Source organism: Aulostomus chinensis, chromosome 11 (assembly GCF_037954235.1).
Source record: "Aulostomus chinensis isolate RoL2024-O1b breed Wild chromosome 11, RoL_Achi_v1.0, whole genome shotgun sequence".
In the NCBI taxonomy this organism is placed as follows: domain Eukaryota; kingdom Metazoa; phylum Chordata; class Actinopteri; order Syngnathiformes; family Aulostomidae; genus Aulostomus; species Aulostomus chinensis.
The window spans coordinates 2,818,186-2,846,064 of record NC_141330.1 but is presented as its reverse complement, the minus strand read 5'-3'; the positions used below and the strand labels follow the sequence as shown (position 1 = coordinate 2,846,064).

The 27,879-nt window shown below is 46.0% G+C and overlaps 1 long non-coding RNA gene across 1 annotated transcript; it reads left to right on the top strand.

Moving 5' to 3' along the window:
- Positions 1–9,752: 9,752 nt before the first annotated feature.
- On the top strand, positions 9,753–27,657 carry LOC147252846 (uncharacterized). Its single transcript, XR_015118396.1, has 3 exons — positions 9,753–9,873; positions 11,648–11,745; positions 26,949–27,657. It is a non-coding gene; the product is annotated as an uncharacterized LOC147252846 (long non-coding RNA).
- The last annotated feature ends 222 nt before the right edge of the window (positions 27,658–27,879 follow it).

Below are 27,879 nucleotides of genomic sequence, written 5' to 3'. Positions count from 1 at the left end.
AGCAGGACACACACACACACACACACACACACACACACACACACACACACACACTCTTATCAGGATCCTCAGAGACATGGAGGACATGGTAGGCAGGGGTGAGTGTGTGTATGTCTGTGTGTGTGAGTGTGTGTATGTCTGTGTGTGTGTGTGTGTGTGTGTGTGTGTGTGTGTGTGTGTGTGTGTGTGTCCAGTTAATTCAACTGTTCACGTCTTGAGGAGCCCAATTACGGTTTATTGAATCCACTTTTAGATTTTTTTTGTCATCACAAAATTCTTTGTCACCATTTTTCCCTCTTCTGTTGATGGGCCTCTGGGCTCATTCGCCGGACGGATCGGCGTGAGTCTGGTGAGAGGCTGACAGAGCGGCGGTGCCTCCAGTCACCTGCCCAGTGTTCTAAAAGCAGCTGTGCTTTTACTACCTGTTTGTCTGGGTGACTTATCACGTGTTTCTGTTAGATAAAGTACCTAACACATGTAAACTTGGAGTGTTGGTCAGGGTTTTTGTTTTTTTCAGCTTCTCACCAGGAAAAGTGGCTTTGGATGGCGGGTCGAGGTGACAACACAGACGCGTCACTCGTAGTCACAAAGTTTTTGGAAAGTACTACTGGGTTGTTTCTGTGCTGTGTGTAGTACTGTATTAGAGTGGATGGCTCTGCTGAAGTGTAGCTCTTAGAATGCTAATTATTGTTAACGCTCAGCCGGGGTCAGCCGGGGTCAGCCGGGGGGGGGTTATCAGCTTTCTCGACGATGATGAAACAGCGTAACGCCGCTGGACATCAGTTCCTGTGACAGACCTGCCGAAGCTGATCTGCTGTTTATCTGGCTGATAGGTCGACTCCAGGAAACAAGTGTTGAGACCAGAGTCTTCCTCTTCTGTCATTTCACACAAACACACACACGCACAGATGCACGCAGTGATGCCATAAGTGATGAGCAACAAGGATGCGGCTGATTGAAAGCAGAGTGTCTGCGTCTGTTGTTGGTCCAGGAAACAAAGGCAAACAGAGGAGAAACAAAATGAACGATGATAATAAACATTTTATTTGTAATCCACTAAACACGGACGTTTGATGCCGTTTTACTGTTAAATAGAAAGTGTCATTTTTAGCAAAACAACAGCAACCAGCTGCTGTCAACCAAAAGCTCGTATGACCCAGTTAGCATCCAGCTAACGAACATAGCGGAGCACTTAGCATTTAGCAGGTTAAGATGCAGATATTTTCAGTTTTCTTTACTTTTCTCAGGGACAAAAACAGAACTGAAAGCGAATCCCGACTGCTAAACAAACAACGAACTATATTTGAGCATGCTGCACTTTAAATGTGATGACACGTTGATGTGTGTGTGAATGTTTCTGTGCAGCCGTCCCACAGCCGCAGTAAACAACAACAACAACAACAACAACAACAACAAGTGAAGTGCTACCCAACATGTGTACTTTGCCTTTCAAGTACTCACAGAAAGATGTCTTGAGCTCAAGAGGAGGTTTTCTTTTCTGTGTTGCATAACTTCTTTGTGGCTCCAGGATGCAGTAAGAGCCAGCCACATTTATTTAGCATGAAGCTAACGGCGACTGACGGCTAGCAACAGCAAAACTGTCCAAAAATGCCCTTTTTACCAAACTGTCAAATGTGTATCCTCTTCATCTTCATCCAGCCGTATGATCAGCAACTCACTAACTGGTTTTAATGGAGCTTTATTGGCGTCTGTGTGTGTGTGTGTGTGTGTGTGTGTGTGTGTGTGTGTGTGTGTGTGTGTGTGCGTGTAGAAACATGCTATACACATTTGACCAGCAGCCGGTTACAAAGTCAACTGTTGTGATCCACAGAAAATGAAATAAAGGAGCAAACACAAAACCTAAAATTTTGGAATGTATTTTCCACCAGTGGCAGTGTTGATAGCCAGAGTGCAGGAGTGTGTGTACCGGATTTACTCCCAGTACCACAAACTTTATGGAGCGAGAGTCAGTAGCTTGTGTTGTATATCTTTTCGGCGAGTGCTTCTGTTCGTGTACGTTTCGAGTTTCACCTCAATGCACCTGTCGTGAGAGTAAAATAAAAACAGATGAAAGAGTAACTCAAGGTGGAAACTGGTGCGTGGAAGGACAGGAAGTGGGGAGAGACCCTCCGGACTCCCTCGTTCTGAAGGTGGAAACAGGGTTGTGTTCTTTTCTCACACTGGAGATAGAGCTATCTGTGGCGGTCCCAGTCATCCTGGCTGGGATGTGACCTCCCACCCCCATCTCCTCCACCTCCTCCTCTGTCTCCCCCTCAGCCCTGGCTAGCAGGCTGTCCTCAGGAGGAGCCAGCCAATAAAGATAAGCTTGACGGAGGAGCCAGCCAATAAAAGATAAGCATCCGAGGAACCAGCCAATAAAAGATAAGGCCTGGGCCCGTCTGTGACTTCCTCACTGATCCTCCCAGGACGGTGCTGCTGATACCGCTGGCGTCTTCCGACATATACACGTGTACTTGTACACATACACATACTGTACACATACTGTACATATACAGTACATGTGTTCGCTCACGTCAGACCTTCACATGTAACTCTGCCGTCTTGTTTTTGTCTCCTCGGTTATTTCTACCAGCTTATACAGCTCATATTCATAATTCACAGCAAGCGAGTTCAAAGTGAAGTTGTTTATTTCAGGAAGCGTCTGTTTAATGTGCACAGCTTTATTTTGTGTTTATTGAGTGAAAATGACATAAAAAGGGATACAAAACAATAGGAGGAAATATAATATCAATAAATAAATGAAAATAATGACGGATGAATCTACCAGAAATGCTAATAATCAAACAATCCACATTTTGTGTTTTTTTTTCTGTGGATTTCTGAATGTTTATTATGTTTATGTTTTACAAACCGAGCAATTTTTTTGAATTTTTTTACAATTTGGTTTTATTTTTCCTCTGCAGCTCTGTTGAAACAGCAATTATTACGAGAATCTGGAAATTTAAAAATTAAGTAAATAATAAGAAAATAAAGTTACATTTTTAGATATTTTATTTTATTAAAATTTGGGGGGGCCCTGGAATTTCTATATTCAACATTTTTCCAAGTGCCCATAAATTTAGAATAATGCATACAGGCTTTTGTTTAATTATTTATATTATATTCTTATTTATATTCTTTTTTAATCTTTAATTGCAAGTGTCCGTCAAATGTGATTCTTTCAAGGACTGCTGGAAAACAGAAAATCTCATCATATTTTAGTTTTTAAAGTGAAATAAATGGCTTTATGTTTGTGATTTAAAAAGCATGGCAATTTGATTAGGGTTCTATAAAGATGAATAAATGAAGAAAGAAAGCACAAAAAACAAACAAAAAACAACATTAAACTAGAAAGATTCTATGTTTTATTTTTACAGGATCTGGTCAGCCGAGGATTAGATTTGGTTTTTTTCTCCAGCATTAACACATGGTAACAAGAGAAATATCAAAAAAATTATTGTTTTAACACTCCGGCTGTGACAAATAGAGTGATTTTGAAACATCAAATTAAAAAAAAGGGACTAATTATTAGTGAAATCAGAGCGTCAGTGCAGGAGAGTGAACTGGTCTTTCCTCAAGAACCAAGCACAGGAGGATTGTTTACGTCCTGCTGGTCTGAGTCTATCGATCAGCTTCAGACGAGGCTTTACTGGTTCCGGCGTCCTGTCTCTCCGGGACGAATCCCAGTCAGACAATCAACGTCCAGACGTGCAGGGACGTTTCTGCTCTCATTTCCCACTAAGATGGCGGCGATGCTGAGTGGACCAGACAAACGACAGGCGGCGTCCTGCGTTTACGGCTTCCCTTACAGCTCTGGATCTGAGCGGGAGGCCTGCTGAAGGAATCCGCAGCACATTTGATAACCTGACAAATGTTGAATAAAGACATTTTTCAGGGTCTTTTTTTTTTTTACTTGTTCTAACGGCTGCTAATGGGACGCGTACATGGGACATTGGCACATGAAGACGGAGGAGACGTCTTTGAGCCAGCAGAGATAAAGTGTGAGTCCTGCTCTGTCTCACGCACACACCTCCCTCCACCCTAACAGCACCCTCAGCAAGCCCCCCTGTTCTCTAGTCGCTAATGACGGACAGCTGAAGGCACACTCCTGGGGCGCCAATCAAATTTGCAGTCCTGTAATTGGATTACAGCGGGCAGGGGGGAGGGCTTTTATCCCCCCCCCCCTTCTCTCTCTTGTTTGTGCTCTCGTCTGAGGGTGAATGATGGACAAAAGAGCAGCCTGTCAACTCCAGGCTGACGGAGGATGTGAGCTGGAGCCGGCATGGTTTCCTGTGTATTTTTGGTTTTTACCTCACATCTCCCATGTCTTCTTGAGTGTGTGTGTGTGTGTGTGTGTGTGTGTGTGTGTGTGTGTGTGTGTGTGTGTTGTTTTGAGGCAGGCAAAGAGCTAAATATCACTTAGCTCATTGCCTCGTCTCTGTTGCCTTTTCAGCAGGGCTCAACACCAGGACGCCACAAAGGCCGCTGTCCCCCGGCCAAGAGTCCTGAAGCAAAGAGAGATGACGAGACGCAGACACAATGGAGTGAACAGCGGATCTGTTGACTGAAGATGCTGCTGAAGATGGCTTTTTTAAATACCTTTCTCCAGAAATTGTGTTTCCCTCTTGGACAGTGGATGGAAAGAAGTCATGAAAGAAATGAAAGTCTGCAGAGAATGTTAATGAAGCAGATGAAAACATTTCTGGTTCGCCCGCGACTTTAAAGAGGAGGCTAAAAAGATGAAATGCATAACAAAAATAACAATCTGCAAAGCACTTTCTGAGGATAATTTTGAATTAGCTGCATCTGACACATCTTTACTGTATGTATATGTTTTATTGAGTCATATGAGAATAAAACTACTCTATATTCAAGTTTGCAAAAAACAAAAAAACAAAAAAAAGCAGGCCCAAAAGAAAACAAACCAGACAATCATGATGGTTTGTTGTAGATGAGGAGAATTTCCTCCGTTTATCTGGAAAATTCACTCTAAACCTGTTTGGAGAGGCATCGCTCTCACTAAGCAAAAGCAAACTGATAAGTGACTAAAAATAATCAACAAATACAATTATTCCCTTGCTTATGATATCATATGAAATATTTGATGAAAATAAGGAAATAAGCACGTCGGTCTGGTGCATTTCTTTCCCCTCTGTGCTGAAACGTCGGGCTGGATGACTGACAGCAGGCACGCTTGTCACCCATCATGCTGTCAGTGTTGGCAGCTCTGGAGACGCTCCGTGTGGGAACGTTCTGGAAAAGTGGAGCCCTATCAGCGCTTTCACACCGGGGTCCTGTCACCTTCCTCAGCCAACACCAGCCAAGCAGCCGAGAGCGTCACGGTGTGAAACAGAGCCGCTAACTCGTGTCGCTGGGCGATTAAAGGCTGCAGGGGTCTGCAACATCCGCCGTCACGGCCTGGCAAAAAGTAACGACAAACACCAGAAGGACTCGAGAATCTAACCGTAAAAATGATAAGATTCTCTTCTTTCTGTGCCTGCAACGGCCACTCTGAACTTTGCCATTAACATTTTTCAGTTCCCTGACGTGCATCAGTTCATGAATACACAACAAAAATTGTAAGGTCCACCTTTGTTTGCTGCCCAAGCTGCCGGCACTCCTCTCTCTGTGGGATCCTGCTGTGGCGAGTCTCAGATGTGGGACTGAGGAGTTGAGCAGGTACACCTGCTGGGTTCAGCAAGCACTAGCAAGGGATGAATGCGTGCTTCTGAGTTTGGGATCCAGTTCTATTCGAGGTTCTTGTGATGAGCTTCTCTTTAGAGCTCTACATGGTCGCACGCCAACGCCAGGGCTCGGCAGCCTTCCATCACCCGCAGGTCTCTGGAGCAGTCTGATGGGGGTTTGTCAGTCACTGACTCCAGACTAAACTAAACGTCCCTGCACTAAAGCCGACGGAGACTTTGTATCTCCTCAGTTTTGAAGCAAGACAACTTTAAGAGACACCTCAAGACCCTTGTTGTTAGCGCTGCAGTGTCCAGAAGTCAGCAGGGCAGCCAGAGCGAAGATACGGACCAGGAAACTACGATTATGAATAAGATGGTCATTCCTCAGAGGGACAGTTCTCCCAAAATAGAAAATTCACTCATCATCAGTCGTCCGCATGCTGCTGGAGGGTCAGGTGAAGTTTATTAGTTCACGGTTTTATTGTGAAGTTTTTGACGTTTGAACTGTCTCCATCCACTTCAGACGTCTGGACATGACTGCAACTCCTCTCCTTTCCATGAAGTGAACTCAGCGAGACTGACCAGCAGAGGCTTGAGGGAGCGGGCAAACCACAATGATCCCCCACAGTGCATTGCAGTTCCTTGCCAGTTCTGCTGTCGCCGTTCCAATTACAAGAGATGGAGAGAAAGAAATTAAAACCGAGGAAACAATCTACACGTGTTGGCAGGTTAAAAAAATAGAGGAAGAAAGTGTGATTGTATTTAATTGTGCCTTTGTGTGTGTGTGTGTGTGTGTGTGTGTGTGTATGTGTGTGTGTGTGTGTGTGAGTGCGTGTGCAAACAGCAGACAGGACGTCTGGATGTTGCTGAGATCTTCCAGAGCCTCCGAGCTGAGAGCTTGTCCCTCAACCACGCCGGCTCTGAAACAGACTCAAGACAAGTTAATCCTCCAGAGCTCGCCTTTATCTGCGACCCGCCCGCCAACCCTCCTCTTCTCTCCCGCGCTGTGATCGATCGCGTACCCCGTTAGCACTTGTTCAGCCCTCCATTTGTTTCTGTGCAGATTTTAAAAACCTCCATTTCTCAAACTGTCCACATCTCCCTCTTCCAGCGCACAAGTGTTTAAGTGTTTAGTTCCAGGTCCGGTTCAGCAGCACACGCACGGGTGAGTCGTCTCATGACTCAGGGGTTTGCAGACGGGCCTTGATACGACTTCAGATCAGCTTTGCTTTTATTTTCCCACCCAGGGGCTTGGGATTCAGGCCATGAGGACGAGGGGTCGAGCTTGCCTGTGTGACATCAGGCGAACACTGCGGTGTGCAGTGACGAATGCAGTCTTCTAAAATTACAGTGTTGCTTTGTTTCTTTTGTCCGATCCTTTTTTATATTTGTGGTCAAATTAAGGAACGCCCAGGGCTTGATTTGCCCTTCAAAAAAAAATTCAAAATGTTAAAAGTATATCAATCTTGCAGGTACTCATCAGTTTGATTCCCACTGCCGCATGTATGACACTGAAATAATCCATCCGTCCATTTTCTACCTCTTGTCCTGTTAAGGGTGGTGGGGGGTGGAGCCTATCCCAGCAGCCTTCAGGTGAGAGGCGGGGTTCACCCTGGACGGGTCACCAGTCCATGGCAGGGCCAACACATAGAGGCAGACAACCATGAATGAATTTTTTCAGGGTGACAGAACTTCAGCTGAGGAACCGGCGGTTCTGAGGGTGCTGCCCTCCCACGGCCCTCCAGTTTTTACTGTCGTCTTTTCTCTCCTGTTGTGAGCTGAAATAGTCAATGAGCTGCGTTCTCTGCACCAAAAGCACAAACAAATTAAGTGTTACTCTGGCGAGCCGTGGGGAGGAAGTACTGGCGAACCCGGACGTTTTTTTAATTTGATTTTGGATTATAGCCGAAGATACACTGCTGAGACTTGCGCTGTTCTCATCTACAGTCATGAATGCCACTTTGATGATTTATGAAGTGTAGATGCAGTAGTTAGAGGTACGCACCCAAAGTTACCCCCCGAACAAACGGCTCCACAGCTTCCTTCACGCTTCCTCCTTCGTCTTTGGCGTGACGACATTCAGGGGTCCGCAACAACATCTGTCGCGTTGTTTAGCCACTTGTTGGCAAACGCCGTTTCTGAGACCAGTCAGTGCTTCATGACTCTTCCATGTGGTGTTTACTGATGTGTATTTAAGGTTGGAGAAGGAAACCTTAATTGTTGGAAGCTTGTATTAACCACAGATCCTGTTTGAGGTATTTAACCAAAACTCGTTGACACTGAGATGTCGGAAACAAGCGTTCAGCAGTGCTCACTTATTTCCGGGTTGTGGGACTCCCTCCTGCGCCTCTCTATTACTGCTGTTAACGTTTCCAGGGCTTTTTCGTTGCTGTAAAGCTAAAAGCATCAAGTCTTCTTCTGAATACCTACCAACTCCTCCTGAAAACCAGCAACTGCTTTTATTCAGCTTATTTTTCTCCTCGCCTTACGACAGCATATCAAAGAGGGACAACTGGATCAGTGGCGCGGCCCTCGTGCCTGGGTGCTGCTCCTCCAGAGACAGGCCACATGACCCGTTGACCTATCCCCGTGCGGAGAGCGGTGTCTGTCAGCAGAGCAGCGGGGATGCAGAGCTCGGCCTCAGATTCTCTCACACCATCCCAGAGCTGGATGCCTGAGGATTAAAGAGTGTGCTGAGTGCTGGATCTGTTTTGTTTCTCTTATGCGCTAAGTACTTAAGAGCAGCAGAGGTGCATGTTCAGAGAAAATGGGTGTGTGTGCGAGCGTGCGTGTGTGTAAAATGGGGTTTTCAAGGTACTCATAAGTGTGTGTGAGTCTGTTTGTCATGGTATATGCATGTGTGTTTGTGAGTTTTCAAAGTACCTGGGAATTCTGTCAGTAATAAATACAGTGAGGCTTAAGAGCGCGTAAACACATCTGCAGTACCAGACTGTGAAACGCTCCCCTGTGGAGGGAGGGAGTCGCAGGAACTGAGCAGGTTTAGCGCCACATTCATCTACCTGGCTGATGCTTTTAATCTCTTGAGAAAGACAAAAGAACAGCTCCAGATATCCCCGGCGAAGTTCTGCTGGAGCCCTCCGGCTTTAGACGGCGCTCTCATCCTGACCTGGTAGATTACTACTCCGCTATTTGTGATCATCTAGCGGGAGAAACGGCTCTGAACCAGCCGGCATGGAAACTTGCTCTCAAAAACAACGCCAGCTAACGCGCTGATGGTTCGCAGGTATCATCTTGAGCTATTTTAGTCTGGCACTGCTATCACCAGAGCTGCTGGCAAGACCAAAGAGACTAATTATATCACGGGAAGGTGAACTACGATATGCAACCCCTGTATCCGTGTGTCATATTCTTAATCTATCCTGATATTGTACCTACAGATCAAAGCACAAAAAATACCCCCCCCCTGCGGTTCTTGTCTTGTTTTAAGTTGCCAGCCAGCTAAAGTGCAGCACCACAGGCTCCCTGGAGAACCACAACATCCGTCCATCTGCTGCTGCGGTTTTTTTCGGACCCCATTTGGGCAGTCCTCTCTCTTGCTGCAACAGCGCCCTCTACATTATCGCAGTGGTAACATGGATTGCTTGAAAATCTGATTGATGGTGGAGAATTCGTGAATTACCCAAAAGCTACGCTCCCTCTTGTTGCTCTGCAATCGGAAAATTGACAATTCAACGTTCCTGGTAGTTGTTTTATCATCTTATTCCTCCGCACCAGAGACATCCGAATCCTGGAGATTGAACGCTTTTGGGTGAGTCCCGTTCTACTTTGGGGAATTTCTCAGAATTTGCCACAAATGTCCACTGGGACTCAACGGTGACATATAAAAATACTGGTGGTCAAAGGTCACTCAACTGCGGACAAAAACCCAACGTGGTTAGCTGGTTTCTTGGCAAAAAGTAGCCATGTCATGGTCCCTGTCTTGATTTCCTGTTTTCTAGGCCTGTCTTTAGTTCCTGTTTTATTTTGAAGTTCAGATCTTGTCTTCCTGTGTGCTCCCGTCTGTGATGACCTCATGTGTCTCACCTGTGTATGATTTCACCTCCTGCGTCTCCTTTTCTCATGTATTTAAACTCTGTTTCCCATTGTCTCTTGTCAAGTCATTGATTGTCATTGCCACTGTCACCGGCGGCTCGTGCTCGCCGTGTTCGTGCTTCCTCTGTGTGTTCCTGTAAGTCTGTGGCTGTCAGTTTTGCATTGAACTTCTATTGTTGGTACTTTGATTCCGAGCGCATCCAGGACTTTGGCCTGTTGATCCTTCTGTTGGTTCTTTGTATTTTCTTCCGCTGGACTTTCAGCTCCCTGTGTTTGACTTTGCCTTCTTGAACGAAAGACTTTTGTTAAATTCCCTTGGCTGCTGTCTGCATTTGGGTCCTGTTTCCCTGTAAAACCGGGACAAGCTGTACTTATTTGATCCGCAAGGACGCCATGGTAAATACAGCTGTGTCTTCCATTGTCAAGCGGCTTGTTTTATTCTACAATTTTAGTAGATCTCGTGCATCTATTTGGTAAACAATCTGCATTTGAATCTTCCCATGGAACCAAACTAATAGGTTTACATGTGAGAATATGATGAAATAATCCTTAAATTTCCTACCCTTGTCTGCACAGCTGTACTGTGGCTTCGGCGTTGTCTTCCCCCCCAGGGCTCATACTGAAGACCCAAAGTGGGCTGCCTTTCTCACCCAAATCCTCCCAAAGCTCCGTTCTCTATCCGGGGCCATGCCTGTGGAGAGGCAGGCCAGTCCCCACAGGTGCAGCCTGGAGAGGATGACAGCCTCTCTTCAGCAGGGCTTAGCTCCTCTTGTGTGGCTTTGAGGCTCTCAGCCGTGGATTCCCCTGCGGCCGTAGTTGCTGTTACACCCTCAACAACACGGGTACTGTTGTGCTGTCGACTGCTCCGTCTACATCCGCAGAGATGAATACAAAAATGGGACAAACGGCAATTTGTGCTGCAGTTAAAACAGACGTGTTTATGTACTTTGAAGTGAGAAGATCGTCGGACGCCGGCAGCTCTTTTTCTATCGTCTTCAAAACTCGTTCATCAGTTAACACCTTCAGTGTTTTGCATTCGCCAACTGCGGAGGTGCGAACACGGAGGTAAAACCTTAGAGTTCAAAGGTAAGATGACAAGTGTTTTATGTCGGAGTCTGTCAGAAGAGCTAAATGGACAAGAGGCACTAAACGTAGGGAAGTCTGAATTACTGGCACTGGTTTCTTGGTAGCAAATCAACCAAAGTGAGCCAAAGAAGATTACTTCTGTAATATTAAAACCTAGAGGGGAACAGAGTGTGTACCCGCGCCAAGATGAGCACAAACCAGTAAAAATCAGCAGCACTGAGCGGACCCTCGCACCCCTGCACCGGTCGCTGTGCCTGCTCCATCCAGTGAGAGGTCATATTTGGATTCCTGTGATTTGTGGTTCAAACCACCGAGGGCGTGCTTGTCACACTGCAGATGAAGGTAGTTGAATCAGGAAGGGCAGGTCTTCAGGTCACACCACATGTGGGTCCACCGGTCCAGATCGTGGTCCGCAGCACCTGCTGTTACACCAAAGCCCAAACAATCATCTGATCATGTTTCCCAGAACACATCAGCTCTTGGATATTTTATCATTCGGCTGCACCAGTCCGTGGGTGGGTGGTCTCGGCCACGAGGGACAGGAAGTCAACCTCTCCTCATTCACTCGTAAAAGCTGACACAAGCAAAACAACTGCCTGTAATAAACGGCACCCTGCTTCCCGAGGCATGAGTGAGCGAAAGTGAGAGAGGGCGTGCTTGTCATTGCTTGCCGTTTTTAATGGCGACCGGTTGTTGTGTTTGACGCCTGGTGTTTTGTTTGGGAAGCGAAAGTTTTGTGTGTCAGTATCTCGTATTGAGCCGATGGGAGTTCCCACTCCAGAGCTTTTGTCCTGAGCCTGACAGACTCTCATCCATCTTGGCAGGGACACTTGAGATGTCTATGACTGATTCACCGGGGCCTCCACCGACATCCTGCTGACTGAAGCAAAGAGAAGCAGGAGAGACGACAGCGGACCAGCAGGTTGGACGCAGTCTTTGGTTTTGTTTTGCTTTGGTTGAAGGTGGGAAAAGTTCTTGCTCGCATTCACTTTTAAAAGTTGGTTCTTAACATTCGTAACTACTACTTCAGCTGAGCCTACTGTCGATAAGCAGCTTCTGTTGGGCCACCGTTATCAAGGAGTCCATCTTCCATGCATCCACTGGCACAGTCAAGCCAAGTATTTGACTCCTCCCACACACACACACACGCACACACACTCACCACTCCTCCTCTGATTGGTTCTGACCCTGATGTTCTCAACCCATCCAGAACCATTTCCCTTCTTCAAACACGGAACAAATCACATCCTGTGTTGATTCAAAGTGGGACGCAGGATTCAAATGTCCAGTAGAGGCTGATTCTGTAGATGAGGGCTGCTTCTCTGAGCTAAATGCTAAATGCTAACACCCTCTTAAATCTGCATGAAAATAGACTCAGAGAGACGGCTCTCCCAAAAACAAAAATTCATTAAATTCAGTTTGTGAAGTTGCAAGCGTGGAAACATGGGAATTGTCTCCTGCTGCAAAATTTAGCATGTCGCTGTTTTTTAATTCCCCGTCAGCCAAATCCGCCACCCGAACAGCGGCCACACCCGTGTGACGTCGTGGTCGTTGACACAAACTGTCACGGTCGCTCTCTGATGCCCCCTGAGATTGTCCCGCTCCTCTGAGGGACGTGAACATGTCCGGTCCAGTTACATTGCTGTCATCCCACGATGAGAGCAGCGCCGCTCCTCAGCTTCCTGTTATCTGTGTTTAACTTTACTCTCAGATATTTCGTGTGCATATTTGCGATAGCGTCGTGTGTGTTTGAGCCGTGCGTCCCACCATCTCTGCTGGATGTGTCCCAACTGCTAGGTGTCTGCGACTGTGAAATGAACTCTCAGCCACAGTGGGATGCTCATTAGCGCATGAAAACCAGGAATTCATGTTGAAAAACTAAAGCTTCAAGTTTGTAATTGTGAATTCCCGGTGTGTGGTAGGAGGATATCGAGAAACGTAAGGAATGCTAACACAGCGTTTGTCTGGCTCCATCTCTTATCGTTTTGGCCTCCAACAATCAAACGTGAGTTCATTAACAACCAATCGGAGCCCGGTTTGAACCGTCCGGCTGCTGAGGAAGCCAACCCAAACAGAGGAAGAGCCTGTGTCTTTGTTTTCCCGTGAATGGCAAATCAAGTGCAGACAATAATAATATTCTCTGAAGAATGTTGTTAGTGATTCCGTGAGAAGAAACACGCGGCGGCTGTGATCTGAGACACTAAACATATTGACATGTCACAGGACACGAGGGAGGACTGCTGTTTTAAAGGAAAGTTACAGAGACCGTTTTCTGAAAGTGAGACCCAGAAGACCAGTTTTTAACATGACAGCGTGTGAGCATATTTTTGATTAAATCATAAATGAGGTGCAAGATTCCATGAGATGGAAAAGAATAAAGAAGGGAAAAAAAAACAAGGCAGCCAACTTGTAAGGTGACAAACACTGAATCCCAAACCCAATCGATGTCGCAACAAGACACAGGTGGAGACCAGGGGGAGCAGGAAGGAGCTGCACTGAGACTGACGAGGAGCAGGACTGGGACAGACCAGGACCGATTAGCCGACAAGACCCAGGTGAAGAGCTCAGAAAAGGCAGGAAACAGACGACAGGAAACGACATGCACACAGTGACGCATGAGGGAAGAGCTACCAAAATAAAACAGGAAGTGAAGAGAGTGAACCAACACAGCAACACCTACCGGAAAACACCTGTGAAGCACATGAACTCCAGAACCGAACAATCACCAGTACCAACTAAAACTAGAGGTCCTGGAGACGGTCCAGACGGGCCCTGACAAACATGACGATAACTCCCATTTACACAAATCAATCTTCTGTTTTTTTTCCCTGCTGTGTGATGTTGTATTTATATATTTACATATTTTAATGTTTACATGTCACCACTTTTTTACATACTTCTAATATTTGATGTGTTCATGTTCTATTTTTATGTCATACGTTGTTGTGAAATGTACTTTTTTGGCACATTTCTCACACAAATGTATTTCATGATTACGTCCTTATCCTGATGTATTGCTGTGCTTCAACAGAATTGATAAAGTTTCTCTGGCTCTGAGGGCCGTCTTTGGCAGCTTGGAAGAACGTTGGTCGGATATCGACGATGCTGTTTTCACACTTCGTATCCATGAGGGCTCATCGGCAGGAGCGCTCACCTTCTGATTGCTCTCTAATTTTAAACGTAGTCATGTAAAAACGTTACAGTTTTTTTGTTCTTATCGTCACAAGCAGCAGTTGATGACATCATCAAATACGGCCTGAGCTAATCGCGGTCAGTGAGCAGCGGCGGCGGCTGCATGGTGTGACGTGTTGCGTCAGACTCGGAGGCTCACGGTTGCTGAGGATCTGGCTCTGCAGTGTTTATGGAGCCGGGCTGGAGATTAGGACGACTGCACACACACTCCGTCTCTCTCTGGGCTTCCACTCGCCTCCGCTCAGACTGACGGCCATGAATACCCGCTGAACCCCTCCTCTCTGTTCAGGGGTCCCCTTATCGAAGGCCTGGAGACTGAAGCGGAGACATTATCTCCACATGTGGGGAGTGTGTGTGTGTGTGTGTGTGTGTGAGTGAGAGAGAGAGGGAGCAACAGAAAAAGAGACTGAAGTGCAAGCGGCTGACTTGAAAAGGGTCAGAGCGTCAGATACGGCTGTCGCCAGCGCCGTCATGCCTCGGAAACTCCAGCCCAACAAGGCATCGTGGGAGGTGTTCACAGCGGCCTTATCGCAAAGCCCGGCACAATATTCGCGAATGTTGCTGAAACATGGGTTGATGACCTCATAGTGGTGTCAGCCTTTAAAAATGTTCACCCAGGTTTTTAACTCAGATGATTTTTGGGGTAAAAATGAAGTTGCAACGACTTCACATTGCACAGATATTTAGTGTAACGCAGTTATCAGCTCGTACATGTTTAGAGTATCGGATGGGGTTATGTACATATACAAGACATGACCACTTGGGTGTGTGTGTTTGTGTGTGTGTGTGTGTGTGTGATAAGGTGCAGGGTGATGGCGCCATGTTGATCCTCCTCTCAACAGTGCTGCAGTCGTTCCCAGGCTGTCCACATCTCTTAATGAGTGTGTGTTCACTGTGTTGTCAAGAGGGTTGTCAGCTGAGTGTGTTTTTGTGTTTCTGTATATCTTGGGAATGCAAGACTCTGTGTGTGTGTGTGTGTGTGCGTGCGCGTGTGAGTCCAGAAAGGGGCATTCTGATACTATTGTTAGTGAAATCTAATCTGTGAGTTGTATTGAGTTGGGGGTGGAGGGTTTCTGTATGTGTGTGTGCGCGCGCGTGTGTGTGTTTGTTTGGAGGACATTGTGCTGAGCTGGGGTCTTCAGCAGCCTCTTTCTCCATTAATGCTCCATTAGCCAAATTAGAGGCCTAATTGGGGAGGCGAGGAGAGGTCTAAAAGCGTGTGTGTATGTGTGTGTGTGTGTGTATATGTTTCATTTACTTTAAATGCAGACATCCAAAGGGACGTTTCATTTCAGACAGGAGGGCTGTGAATGAATAAAGGTGCCATGTTGCGGGCTTCGTTTGGCTGCATATTGTTCCGCCTCTGACGCTGATGACAGTCGCTGATGCTGACGGACCGTCCCCAGGCCTGAAGGGCCGAGGGCTGCCAATGCGATTAGCAAGTTATTAGCTAATTAGCTAGCTACTTACTGTGCTTGCTGCCCTGGAGGCCTGGCGGTGGGTAGGTTAACTGGATGAGACGCAGGATAGGTGTGGACTCCATTGTGTATGCATGCGTACCAGGTTTGTGTTGGGTTGTGCTGTGTTGATTCAGCTCACATCACTTCCCTGTCAAGAGACAAAACTCAATAAATCCCAATATTTGTTTGTTCAGGTCTGGATCCACAATGGCTACATTGACGTATGCATATCGCAAGTCTCACAAACAGTAGAAAGTCAAATTGAAATCTTTGAAAGCAGACGTGCGTCCCCACTGATCCTGGATCTGCTCCACCTTCCTGCTGGTAAAGGGAGGTTCTGGTGGCTGCTGTTGCAGGATGTGCTGCTGATGGAGAATTGTTGGGTGGAGGTTCATTGAAGGAGGGAGGTGCTGGACCTGCTCTACTTGGAAAGAGTCAGGAGAGAACTTTGGTTGTGATTTGACGCCGCACAAATAAAACTGACTTACTTGACGTTTTGAAATCCCCGGTAGAAGAAAATGCAATGTTTTTTGTTTGTTTTTTTTAAATTTGGAAACTGTTATTTTCATCCACTGACAACTGTGTCTTGACATGAAATTCATAGTCATGTTTCAATACAGTTGAGGTTAGTTGTGTTTGGGAGCAAATTTGTTAAATTGATGCTTCAACCAAAGAGTTTATTTTGCCCTTCAAGTACTCACAACAGGAGTGTTGACTCACAAAAATGCTCCCCTCCTTCATCATATTTTTGTGATTCCAAAATACATAAAGAGCCAGCGACGTATGTTTAGCTCGATGCTAACGGTGACCGATGGCTGATGGTTTGACCTTAGAATAAGTGAGTTCAACTGAGCCCAGCTAGTCATGCTCAATGCTACCTTAAACTAAAAAAAACAAAAAGAACAAAGAAAAACACACACACACATATAAACGCTCACACCTCTGTATGAAGGCTAAATATTTCATATTGACTATGATTTTTCAATATTTTTGGACAGTTTTAGTGTTGTTAGCCATCAGTCAGCATTAGCTTGAAGCTAAATATACGGGGCTGGCTCTTTCTGCACTCTGGAGTCACAATGATATAATGCAGCAGGAATAACAATGTCTGTGAGCTCAAGGCACCTATTTTTGTGTGCTTCAAATTCAAAAAAGTGCATATTGCGGCTGAAATTATCACTTTAAATTGATGCTTGTGTGCGTTCTGGATCTGAAGTTTTGTAGCGTCCAACTTTGTACGTTGTATGTGTTTCTAATCCAGCGTAAGCCTGTGTGAGTGTGTCGATAAGGAAGGCAACGATGAAGTCGATCTGTGTGAAATTTGCCAGACCTGACCTCTCTACTGAAAGTGCTCTAAAGTAGTTGGCAGGAACAGACGCTCCATGATGACTGTAGCTGACTGAGAGGCAGATTAACCTAATCCCCCTCGTGTAGGAGGCCTGTAGGTCGCCGCAGCAACCTAACAGGTCTGGGAGTCCAGAGATCTCCACACCTCAGCACTCATCAAAGACTCGTATATCACAGCGGCTTTAAAAACCACGCTCGCTGGCCCGGATTCATAAATTCATGCTCACGTGGAGGTGGACAGCATTTGGTTGGCTGCAGATTTGACGCTCCCGAATTGAACGCACAAACACGCCAACTAGCTCTGGTACGTATCAACTTCCACCCAGTCCAGAGCACTATTTTCCTTCCAAATATACCTCCGCAAAAAAGATTCTGCACAGTGCTCACCATGAAATAGATTGGAATTATGAGATGATGTAATTTTGGGATCAGACATTGAGCCTCTTTCCTGGACGAACACAGAGATTTGAAGGAAGGTTCAGCGTAACTTCGGCCAACAGAACGTACGTTGACAGCTGGTAGAGCGACTGCTACTACCGGTAGTGCCTGGAGGAGGAGGACCCGCTCTGGATAGGACTGAACGATTTAGAAAAAATATCAAAGGGGCATTATTTTGACTGATATTGCCACATGATTAGTGACACTATTTTATTGTCATCGAAAAGCCCAATGGTGGGGATTTTGTGGGGGCAAATATGTGTTTCCCCTGTCTGTGGAACATGGTGTGTAGGCAGGACATCTCTGCAGCACCCCAGAGTTTAATTTAAAATGATATTTTCATGAAAAAATAAGATTTTTAGCAAATACTGGCCTCCCTGCCATTTGAAAATTGGCAGGAATTGCGTTTAATCAAACTGCTGTTCTTCCAGGAAAAAACAAAATGCTGAACAAGCTCTATCTGATGATGTGGTTTTCTCAAGTTTGATGAGTAGTTGAGCGTCCAATTGGTCCTGCAAGTGCATGTCGCGTCATGTACGGCGTATCCTGACGTGCGCGTCCTTGTAAATAGGATGGATAGGATTCATCTCCCCTTCATACTTGAGCCCTTTCCGCTGTCATATTTCAGTAAATGAAACTTATGCTCAACTTTAATTAGTTCAAACTTTAAAAAATATTTAATATTTCAGCACAGAGGCCCCTCTGACAACAGCCAGTATAAATACGACAGCACAGCACACACAACTACAGTGCAAACTAAGCTCTTCCCGTCCACTAGCTTTCCTTGCGCTGAGCTAACTAGCGCTCAGCTGTTCTGAGTCACCGCTCCCTGAAGCAGCAGGAAGGAGGGAATCGTATTTGTCTTGATCCTTTAGATTTTGGTCAGAAATGACTGAGGTATGCCAAAGTGTTTGTACACAAAATTTAAGATCCCGCCAGAAGAACCTGGGTTTCATGAATGAGGCCCATTGTCTCTCCCCCTGCTGTTGATTCACAGCTTTGTTTGCTAAGAAAGCAGCGCAGCATCCAGGTATTGTGCGTCGGTCTGGAGGAGAGGACGAACGGAGGTCGCCATTTCTCAACTGTGTGATGCAACAGTCTGCAGAAACGAGGTGGGCACCGTTGAGATCGAAAGACTTCAGTTACTCAGCGTCAAATATTCAGTCTAAACAATTAGGGATGTGAATGGGAAGTTGATGGAGTGAGCCCAGAAAAACTGTCATTCCCAGAAGAAATCCTGGAATTAAGTGATTATTGAAGGATTCAGCCCCAAAGCATGAATGTCCTTTGTTTTTTATTTGTCGATATTTTAATAGGATTTCCTGTCGACATAAACACATCGATGCCCCAGAGGCTCATGGGCGATTATCTACTCCACCTTTTGCTCCTCTGACTGTCAGGAAGTGTCTGAGGATGATAATCAATAATTTAGTGCTGCTGTTAGTCCTAATTGAGTCTATCTTTGGGGGGGGGGGCAGCGCGTAACAATCGATTATCATGTGACGCTGATGTGGCGACAAGCTGATTTCATTGACTAAGTATTCGAATGAGATTTATACCTATCACCGTTAGAAGCTGTCCTTGATTTTGAGGGTTTGGAGCCTTTTGCATATGCATCGTAACAGGAAAATTCCCAGTTGGTGTCCCAGCACCCATTTCCTGCCCTTGGCCCAACTGCTGTCCCCTCAAACCCTGTGGACTTCCAGAAGAACCGATGCCCCCGTGGTTAACTGGGTTACCAAGCCTGTAATTTGTAGGTAATAGACGTTGTCCTGGATGAGGGCGCGTGGATATGGTCCAGGAAATGTTTTTAAGCGGGGGAGGCCCCTCCACTTCAATCCTGGTAAACGGGGAGAAACAGGATTATGTTGGCGGTAGCGGATTGGGGAGACGGCGAGCTCGCCTCTGGACTTTCAACAGCTCAGAGTCGATGCTGCCAAGGAGCGGAGGAGGAATGGTTAAAAACATGGCAGTTAATTCTCATTGGTGGAAGGCACGGCGAGGCGGGGAACGTACTGCAGGGGGTTTAGCGGAGATTGTGATTGTTTTCAGTGATTCGTTTTACTTACACCCACCTGAATGTGGCAGGTCAATTAAGTCTCGTGACATTACGAGGACTTTCAATAAGTTAAATTAAAACCAAATGTGATTTGTGCGAGATGGTGAGTTCACTGCAGAATGACATCATGTTTCCTGAGGTTACGCGTACAGCTTGGACTTATCAGTAACATTAGAAACAGGTTTTATTCTACTCTCCCCACACAAAAACTTCTAAAATGGTAGGATATGACCCAAGTGTGTGTCCTGCAAGCAACTTGTGATCATGTGACCTTTCAAGCGCTTAAGCGGTCAGCTTCAACACAAAAATCAAATCAAGTCAACATCGGAGGATGTAAGAAAAGACTGACAAGTGAAAATGTTCTTCAAAAAAGTGGGTGACGTCCAGGTTCGATCCCTAGTGGCGGGACGCAGGTCCTGAAACGTGGACGTCAGCAACGTCGCACCCAGAGCTGAGGTCAGGTTCGCCTCGTCACCTCATCAACTGGGTTCTACTTCAGCTCAGTTCAGACCTCCCACACGTCACCACTGGTGACTTTGTTCCCATATTTCCCTCAGACTTCTGCAGCCTGCCCTTCCACACCAGTTGCCCCCTCACCCTGCTTGCCTATTAAAACATCTTTCAAACCCCCCGGACGCCTCTCTTCACCCATCGTGACGCTAATTTACAGCTCAGCCCATAAAAACAATCCATCCGCAGGGCTGTCGGTATGCGCTGAGCACGTTTCCACATTAAAAGATTGCCCTCTTCTACATTCATGGCTCTCTGATTTATTTTTAAATGTTTTGGTCAGACAAGCTGGGACCTACATTAGGAAATAATAAGAATAAAAAAAACGAACCGGCCCATGAATCTTCCATTCATTGTGGTTTCCTCATCATAGATGACGACCACCAAAAATGAAGGGAGTCTGGGTCAATTTAAATGTCGAAGACGAGTAGCGGACGCTTCGCGTAAAACGCCTCTCAAATGTGGAGCGGGAAGTCTCCCCCCCAAAAAAACAACAAATGTTTTCCGTGAAGAAATGCAGGTGCAGGATTTTCACCTCCATCATTACCCCCACTGAAGAGCTCTTGAGCAAGGCTCTTCCTCTGTAAGGGACTGCGAGCTCTGGTTGGCCAGCAGAAGACATTTGTCAGCCTGTGATTATCGTTGACTCTCACACATCCCGCCATCCCCCCCGCAGCTTGACGGTCAGATCTCCTCTCCCTTAAAATCACAAAAAAGACGCCTCGTCTGTGAGCCGTGTCCCGCCGTGCTACGGTTATAGCAACATTTCACTCCAGGGGCTTGTAATTAAATAACTCCTTCCCTATAAAAGCAATTGTACTGTTATTATCTTCTTAGGGCCCCATTTGTGCAGAGTGGCACTTAGGAGCCGGATAGTCAGAAGGACTAATCTCATATTTGGATTTCTTAGTCATCAGATTCGCCGCCGACAGCCAATGTCATTGCTGCGCTGCTGCGGCCGCCCATTCCAGCCGGCGTGATGATGATGAGGTCGCTGTGACCTCCTGACTGATCACTCTGTGTGTGTGTGTGTGTGTGTGTGTGTGTGTGTGTGTGTGTGTGTGTGTGTGTGTGCCAGAGTATTGGCAGGAGCTGGCTCATCAATGAGGTCACTACTGTGTGCGCAGCGACGCCGCTGGTGTGTGAGGCCATTTAGCACATTCTCAGGGTTTGCTGGGACCCGTGGAGATGTTTGATGGCGGGGGGGTGGGGGGGGTGGTCTGATGAGATTGATGGACTGTCGTGGTGAATTATTTTCCCAGGATGATCAGTGTCAACCAGTTAAAACCGTGAGATATGATTAGTTTTGACCACCAAGCTGACTGGACACATGCAAAGAAGGAACATTCCTGAGTTTTTATGATGATGATGATGAGGACGATGATGATGATGATGATGATGATGGGCTCTTGGAATATGAAACTAAAACTGCTCATTTGAAACGTTTGAAAAGAACATTTGGGAGGTCACCACCGCGTCACCACTTTGTTACCCCAGAATGTTGAAGGAGCCCGCTACGTATGTGTTAGCTTGAAGCTAACGGAACCTGCAGCTAACAACTGTTAAACTGTCTAAAACACATCGTCCGGTGTCATAGCACCAGTCAAAGTGTTTGTAGATTAGTGAGCGAACAACGGGGAAAAAAACATGGATTTTACCACAAGTTGAGCTTGATGGTTTGTAAACAAATGTTTTTTTTGGGGGTAGTTTTGCTGTAGTTAGCCGTCAGTCGTCATTAGCTTCACACTAAATATACGTGGCTGTCTCTTTCTGCATTCTTGAGTAACAAGGAAGCGATGCAGGACGGAAAAAATGAACATTTATTCAGGAGTACAAAAGGCGTAATATCATTTTTGGGTGAAGTATCATCTGGAATTACTCTTAATCCGTCATTTTCAGAGGATCAACTTATTCTGAACATTTCATCTATCTGAATGTAGTCAGCGATTAATACAGACTTGGGAAGAATCTGATGGCTGCAGCGGCGCCATGTCAATTTAAAGAGTGCTTGTTTTTTTTCCATTGATTGTCTGAAGTTGTTTTTATGCACGTCTGACAACATTCACGCTGGTTAACGGCGTATTTTTTATGTTCGGTTGGTTGTGCGCCGTCCACAGTTTGGCTGCCAGCTCGGCCGGGGTTAAAGCTGTCAGAGGCCACGCTGTGATGGGTGTCAGACTAAATAAACACCAGGCTTATTTGTATGATGTTAACAGTCCCGGACCCCCCCCCCGGGCGCCACCACCACCCTTCCTTCATGATGAGCTGGCTCCTGCTAACTGAAGGATTTAAGGTAAAATATACAGTCTGGGTGGATCCACAGAGTTGTAGAAGATGTGGGGATATTCAGGCAGACACACAATGAAAACAGCTCACGTGGGTTCCAGCCAGTATTGATCTTTGAACATAGGATTATACAGTCTGGCTCTATAGGCTTAGCGGCCTTTAATTCCCTCACAGAATAGATAGACTGACTTTGGCTCTATACATATCTGGATCAATGCAAATCTACTTTTGCCTCAGCGGTTCAATTTTAAGCGAATTCCATTAGCCATAAGTAAAACTTTTCTTGGCTAATGTGATTAGGGGACGGGGGCTCCTCACCGATGGAGTCTCTCTGAAAGCGGTGAAATGTTTCTTCTTTTCATCCTTTCCTCCTCTCTTCTTCCTCCATCTTGTTCTCTCTTAGTCTTTTTCACCGTTTGGCGTGTGCCCGGAGTGATTGGCGGCGGTGGGGGGAGGAGGAAGTGAAGATAAGGCTGAGAGGCTAACAGGCTGCGAGGCAAAGATGCGCACAAACACACATTAGCGGGGACATGCAGATGGTTTGATCGATGCTGTTCTGCCAGTGTTAGAATTCTGATTTCTCCAAGGATGTCTGCCTTCCAAGGCATGAAAATAGCCACAAATTTGCACAAAGGTCCTGTAGAAAACGCGCCCGCTCAGCTCTGGGTTAGTCGTCCTGATGGCGACAGCAACGGTCAAAACTTTCAAACTTTCAAAGACAGCACAACAACTCAGCCGCACGCGCTGTCCCTGCAACGTCTGCGGACACGTAGATGAGATCAGATTTCTGACTGAATGGAATTGAGCCCCATTGCAACAAAATGTTTTAGCAGAAACAGAACGGCTGCTGCAACGTGAGGGCTTCCCAAATGCTCATGGAAATAATTAAACTCCGTATGGATTTCACGTGGAAAGGTCCAGAGTTTTATCTCAAAGAAAGAGTTTGTGACATTTCAAATTCTGCCGTAATGGAAAGTCTTGGACTCGGTGACTCCGATAAATGATACACACATTTTTTTGTTCCGCTAACAGAAGTCTGAAGTGCGGGTTTTGGTCACGTGAAGCCGTTTTTGAGTCCTCACTCAACAAGATCAGCACTTGTCGCAGCAGTCGCGGAGTTATGAGGTTCTTTAATATAATAATTAATATAAACTCACTGAGGGTTTTTTTTTCTCTCACTTTTACTGATAGATGACATTTTATTGACTGTACTTCACTTTAAAGTAATACGTCACCCAAAAAGTATATTTTGCCTTCCAACGTGGCTGGCTCTTTCTGCACTCTCAAGTCACAAATAAGTGATGCAGGAGGGGGAAACAAAAGCCCGTCTTTGTCCTCTCTGGACGCCGACTAGTGAGCACCTGAGAGGCAACCAAAGTATCTTTTAATGTGCATCAGAAACCCCTTGAATGAGGAAATGTGTTTAATTTGGAGCGCCACCCATGAGTCCCATTGTTTGAACTCTTCCTGGTGTGTTTCATAAAAGCTCAGGAGAAGAGACAGTAACAGGACAAGTGACGTCCTCTGATTGGATGAAATGAATCCGGGGACGTGGACTCACAACTAGGAACACACAGAAATTATTCTGAACATTGTACTGAGTAGATAATTGAATCCCTGCTTGTGTATTAGAACTATTCACAGAGCTCCCAGCAGGCCCGGCTCTACTTACAACAATAGCATCACTAATATCAGAACAACAGAGCCTGATTCCTCGTCACTGCCGCTCTCTCCCTAACGTGATTTACTTGTCTTTACAGTAATTTGTTTGGTTTCCGAGCGTTGGAGGGCAGCCTCGCGCAGCAGCTGTCCAGGCCAGCGTCTTTGTTGCGTTGACGGGCGGGAAGGAGAGGTCGCTGTCCGTCAGATGTCAGCTTTGTTCAGAGATGTCGATGCGTCAGTAGAAGAGCAGGTCGGGCCGAGCTCGGCGTTCTGCTCATTGTTGGGTTTGGTCCCGCAACTAAAATACTCCTAATGACATGAGAAGTGACTTTGTGTCTCCATATGGTCGGTAGTGACCTCCCCCTCCTCCCCTCCTCCGCTGCAGCAGCAGCAGTTGATGTCTGTATGTTAATGTTTTTGCTTTATCCTGAAAAACACACATGGACTGGCATCGGACATTTAAAAGAAAACAACAACCACCAAAAACAAGTACCGATTCATAACCTTTCTATGAAAAATATGAAAAAACTAAACATTTATTGTTCCTTAGCACCAGCAGATATTTTATGTTACACATTCAAGAGAAAATAATACTTTGAATATTTTCTAACTGGGCAAACCTGTTCAGTAAAACCATGCTGTTACACTGCAGAGGGATTCAGGCAGAAGCGGCCGTTCTTTTCCATGTAGTTGCTGCTTTGTTTTGTTTTGTTTTGACCAACGTAGTGCAGGTAAAAGGTGAGCCGTCATTGTCAAACGTGTTCCTTCAAGCTGTAAAGACATTTTGTTGATTTTTATTTCGGGCTTCATTTGTGATACTGCCTGGAGTCAAGCGCTGTTGTTTGTTGACTTTTTGAAGCAATCGCTCATCCGAGAAGTTTAATTCATAGTTCAGGATGTGGGTGTCGGGTGCCTTGACCTCGCGAGGATGTTTTCCAGCCTCTTGGGGACTCCAGAAGTCAGAAAACAGGGGCTCCATGTTTTGAGCTTGACTGACAACCGGCCGCTAAATTGTCCAAAACTCTCAGACGCACTGTAACATCCAAGTCTCCGCTATCCGCCATTGTTCAATCGTCCGCAAACACTTTGGTTTGAGCTCAAGAGAAGAACGCTTCTGGTTCAGCGCTACTGTGAACAACTTCAGCCGAATGCCCCAGCTGGTCACGCTCCTACACGTCCCGGAGAACCAGAGGGGTTCCAGTTCTGATGTGATCTGGAGTCAGACAGATGCTGGTGGCTTTATAATCCCGTGCTGAAGATGATTGACAGCTTGTAAATGAGCCCGGGGGTTTTCCTGAGTCTTCCCTCATCACCCAGGCGATGCAAGGTGCATGGCAGCGTAGTGTTCCTGCCACAGCCCCCTCCAGGTGACTGCCCTGTGGATGGAGTCCGACGCGGTAGTGTGGAGGTTTCCTCAGAATTATTAACAAGCTTATCAACAACAAGGTCAGCAACGCTCATGTTGGATCAACTGTCGGTGCTTTTTCTAGGAAAGGTGGTTGCTAGTTTGTTGCTGTTTTATTTTTTAATTTTTCGCGTAGTGAGGGGTGAGAGGAGGGGCCACACTACACAGGTTGCCAGTCCATCACGGGGCCCATATCCACAACACTTTCCACACTCACACTCACACACTTTTGGACTGCGAGGGGAAGCTGGAGCAGCCAGACGGGAGCCATGCAGACACCACTGCACCACCGTAAAATAGACGATTCAGAGTCAAACTTGTGGGAAAAAAAACCATACTGCAGGGTCAAAGGTCAGTTATCAGAAAGATGTTTGATTCAAAAGAAGTGTAGCTAATGCTAAAGATGGTCAGTGTACCTGTCCACATGTTTGTTAGCTTTAGCCTCAGGTGTACGAGGCTTCTACAAAACCTTGTCATCATTCCGATAAGGATTTCTTCTTCCTTGGTACCTCCTTGCTTCTTTTTCCCCCGCGCGTCTCTCAGCGTTCGTCTGATGCCATCTCAGTGCTGCAGTGAAAATCTCGTCTAACAAGCTGCTGACAGGGTGCTGAATCAGGGGCAGAAGCAAAGAAAACCGTGGAGATGGATTTAAGTATGCCCCTCGTCATTAGCCTCAACGTAATCAAATCATTTTACTCATTCAGAAGTTCTCGGGGGGGGGGGGGGGGCCGTCAGGGATGACGAACGCTGTCGAGAAGGTTTCATTCTCCCTCGGCCGGGCTCTGCCAGGAGAGCTGCGGCCGTCCGGTGCGCTGCTGCTGCCAAGCAAGGTCACTTAACAGCTTTTAATTGTTGGTGTGTCGCAGCCGCTTGGAAAACATGCTGGCACTGCTCTGATGGATGAAATAAAACCAGGTTTGCTGCTGGTCGACTGGCTCAGGTGAAGCAGGCGCGAGTCTACTTCACCTGAAGAATAACGACAGCGTGCAACTTCGCACAGGAAGCAGAGAAAGAACCATTTTCCCCTTCTGACTGACGTTGTTCTGAGCTGTTTTGAAGATCATGTCGCTCTTTAAATGTCAGTCTCTCTTCGTATTTGTATGAAAGTCTTGCAGATGATTCATTTCAAAAGAAGCTCATCCTAATAAATGAGAAGAATAAAAGACTGATAGATGTTGTTGGACACCACGCTGGCTCCGGAGCCTTCATGCTGTATTTTATCCTGATTATATTTGGTATCAGGGCGGTTGTCATGCTTTCATCTCCCCCTAGAGGCTAACAGAGGAAGTGTTTTGGGTTCACATGCAGTGAGGGGGACTTAAACACAATGTAGAGACAATAACATTGACCGCTTGCAGCTGGTTTTGCATATATAATTAAACACATATTTTCTCCCTTTTTTAACTTCATGTAATTTACAATTAGTGTATTTATGTATCGATTTATCTATGGATTGTGGCGCAAAGAAAATAACCCTCAACAGCAATGAAAAGTGACTGCAGGATCAAGCTGGGGTTTTTAAAGTGTGTGTTTGTGGCGAGGTAAATGCGTGTGTGTATTCACAGGTGACACAATAATGTGACATAGTTAAAGGGATGAATGACGGGGTGTAAACGGGTTTTTTTTTTTTTTTTAAAGCAAATGTGTGTTTATTGTGTGCGTCATCCTCGGGCTTGAAGGACGCAGGTTCAGTTTCACGTCTGAAAACTTAAAAAAACCTTCATGTCCATTCTTTTCTGTCCTGATTTTTGTTTCACGCTCCACAGATCTGCCCCTCATCGTCGAGGGTTCTTCCTCAGCTCGTGCTGAACCCTTCCGCCAAGTTTGGTAAGAATCGACCTTGAAGTTTGGATGTCGTCCTGCTAACAGAAACACAGCGCTGAGGACGCGAGCGGCAGAGTCTTAGATGAAACATTCTGCTAACGCTGAGAAATTGGAACTGAAGTCCACGAGCCTCAGGCACAAACGTCTGCTGAGCGGCAGCTCACTGGAATATTTCGCTCCGGCTTTTCTCAACTCACGAGACTGAAATTCCACTTTTCCCAAATGATGTGTTTTACCTCTCAAGCTTGGCAGCCAAAGAGCGAACATCAGGCTGTAGACGCGGATCTCTGGCCTCTGGGTGACGCGTGGGGGCCTGCTCAGGCTTTTCCTTTGATTTTTACACCCCTGAAGCTGTTTTTAATGAAGTTAAAGAGCGCGTCAGAGTCTGGCAGGACAAACTACCACTTTGTGACCTCCAACTCCTCCCATCGTGGTCACAATGCTCCTGTATGATGTCATCAGAGGTGGACAAACGCCCTCAAGAATCATTTCCTCAACAGTCACTGAGGTTCTCATCAGGAGCCACTCACAGCCGCACCTCTGGTGTGAAAGTGCAGTTTACTTGGCGACTTTGAAAACTCAAGCAAATGTTTGGGAAATCATAAAATAACGAGACGACTAATAAATTTCCCGCATTTTCATGAATTTCCTCTTGTTTTTTTTTTTTTAACACGTGTTCGTTTGAATGTGAAATTCCTGGCGAAGGTTGTGAACAACGAGTGCGACATAAAGACATGGAATTGAAATAGAAAAGAGAACCAGAATGCACATCTTGAGGTGAAAAAAGTAAAATAAAATGAAATTGCAACTTAAAACATGAGAAGAGAAAAATACACGGAGCGTAAAGTGCCGCGGGGAGCGAGTGCAGAGAGA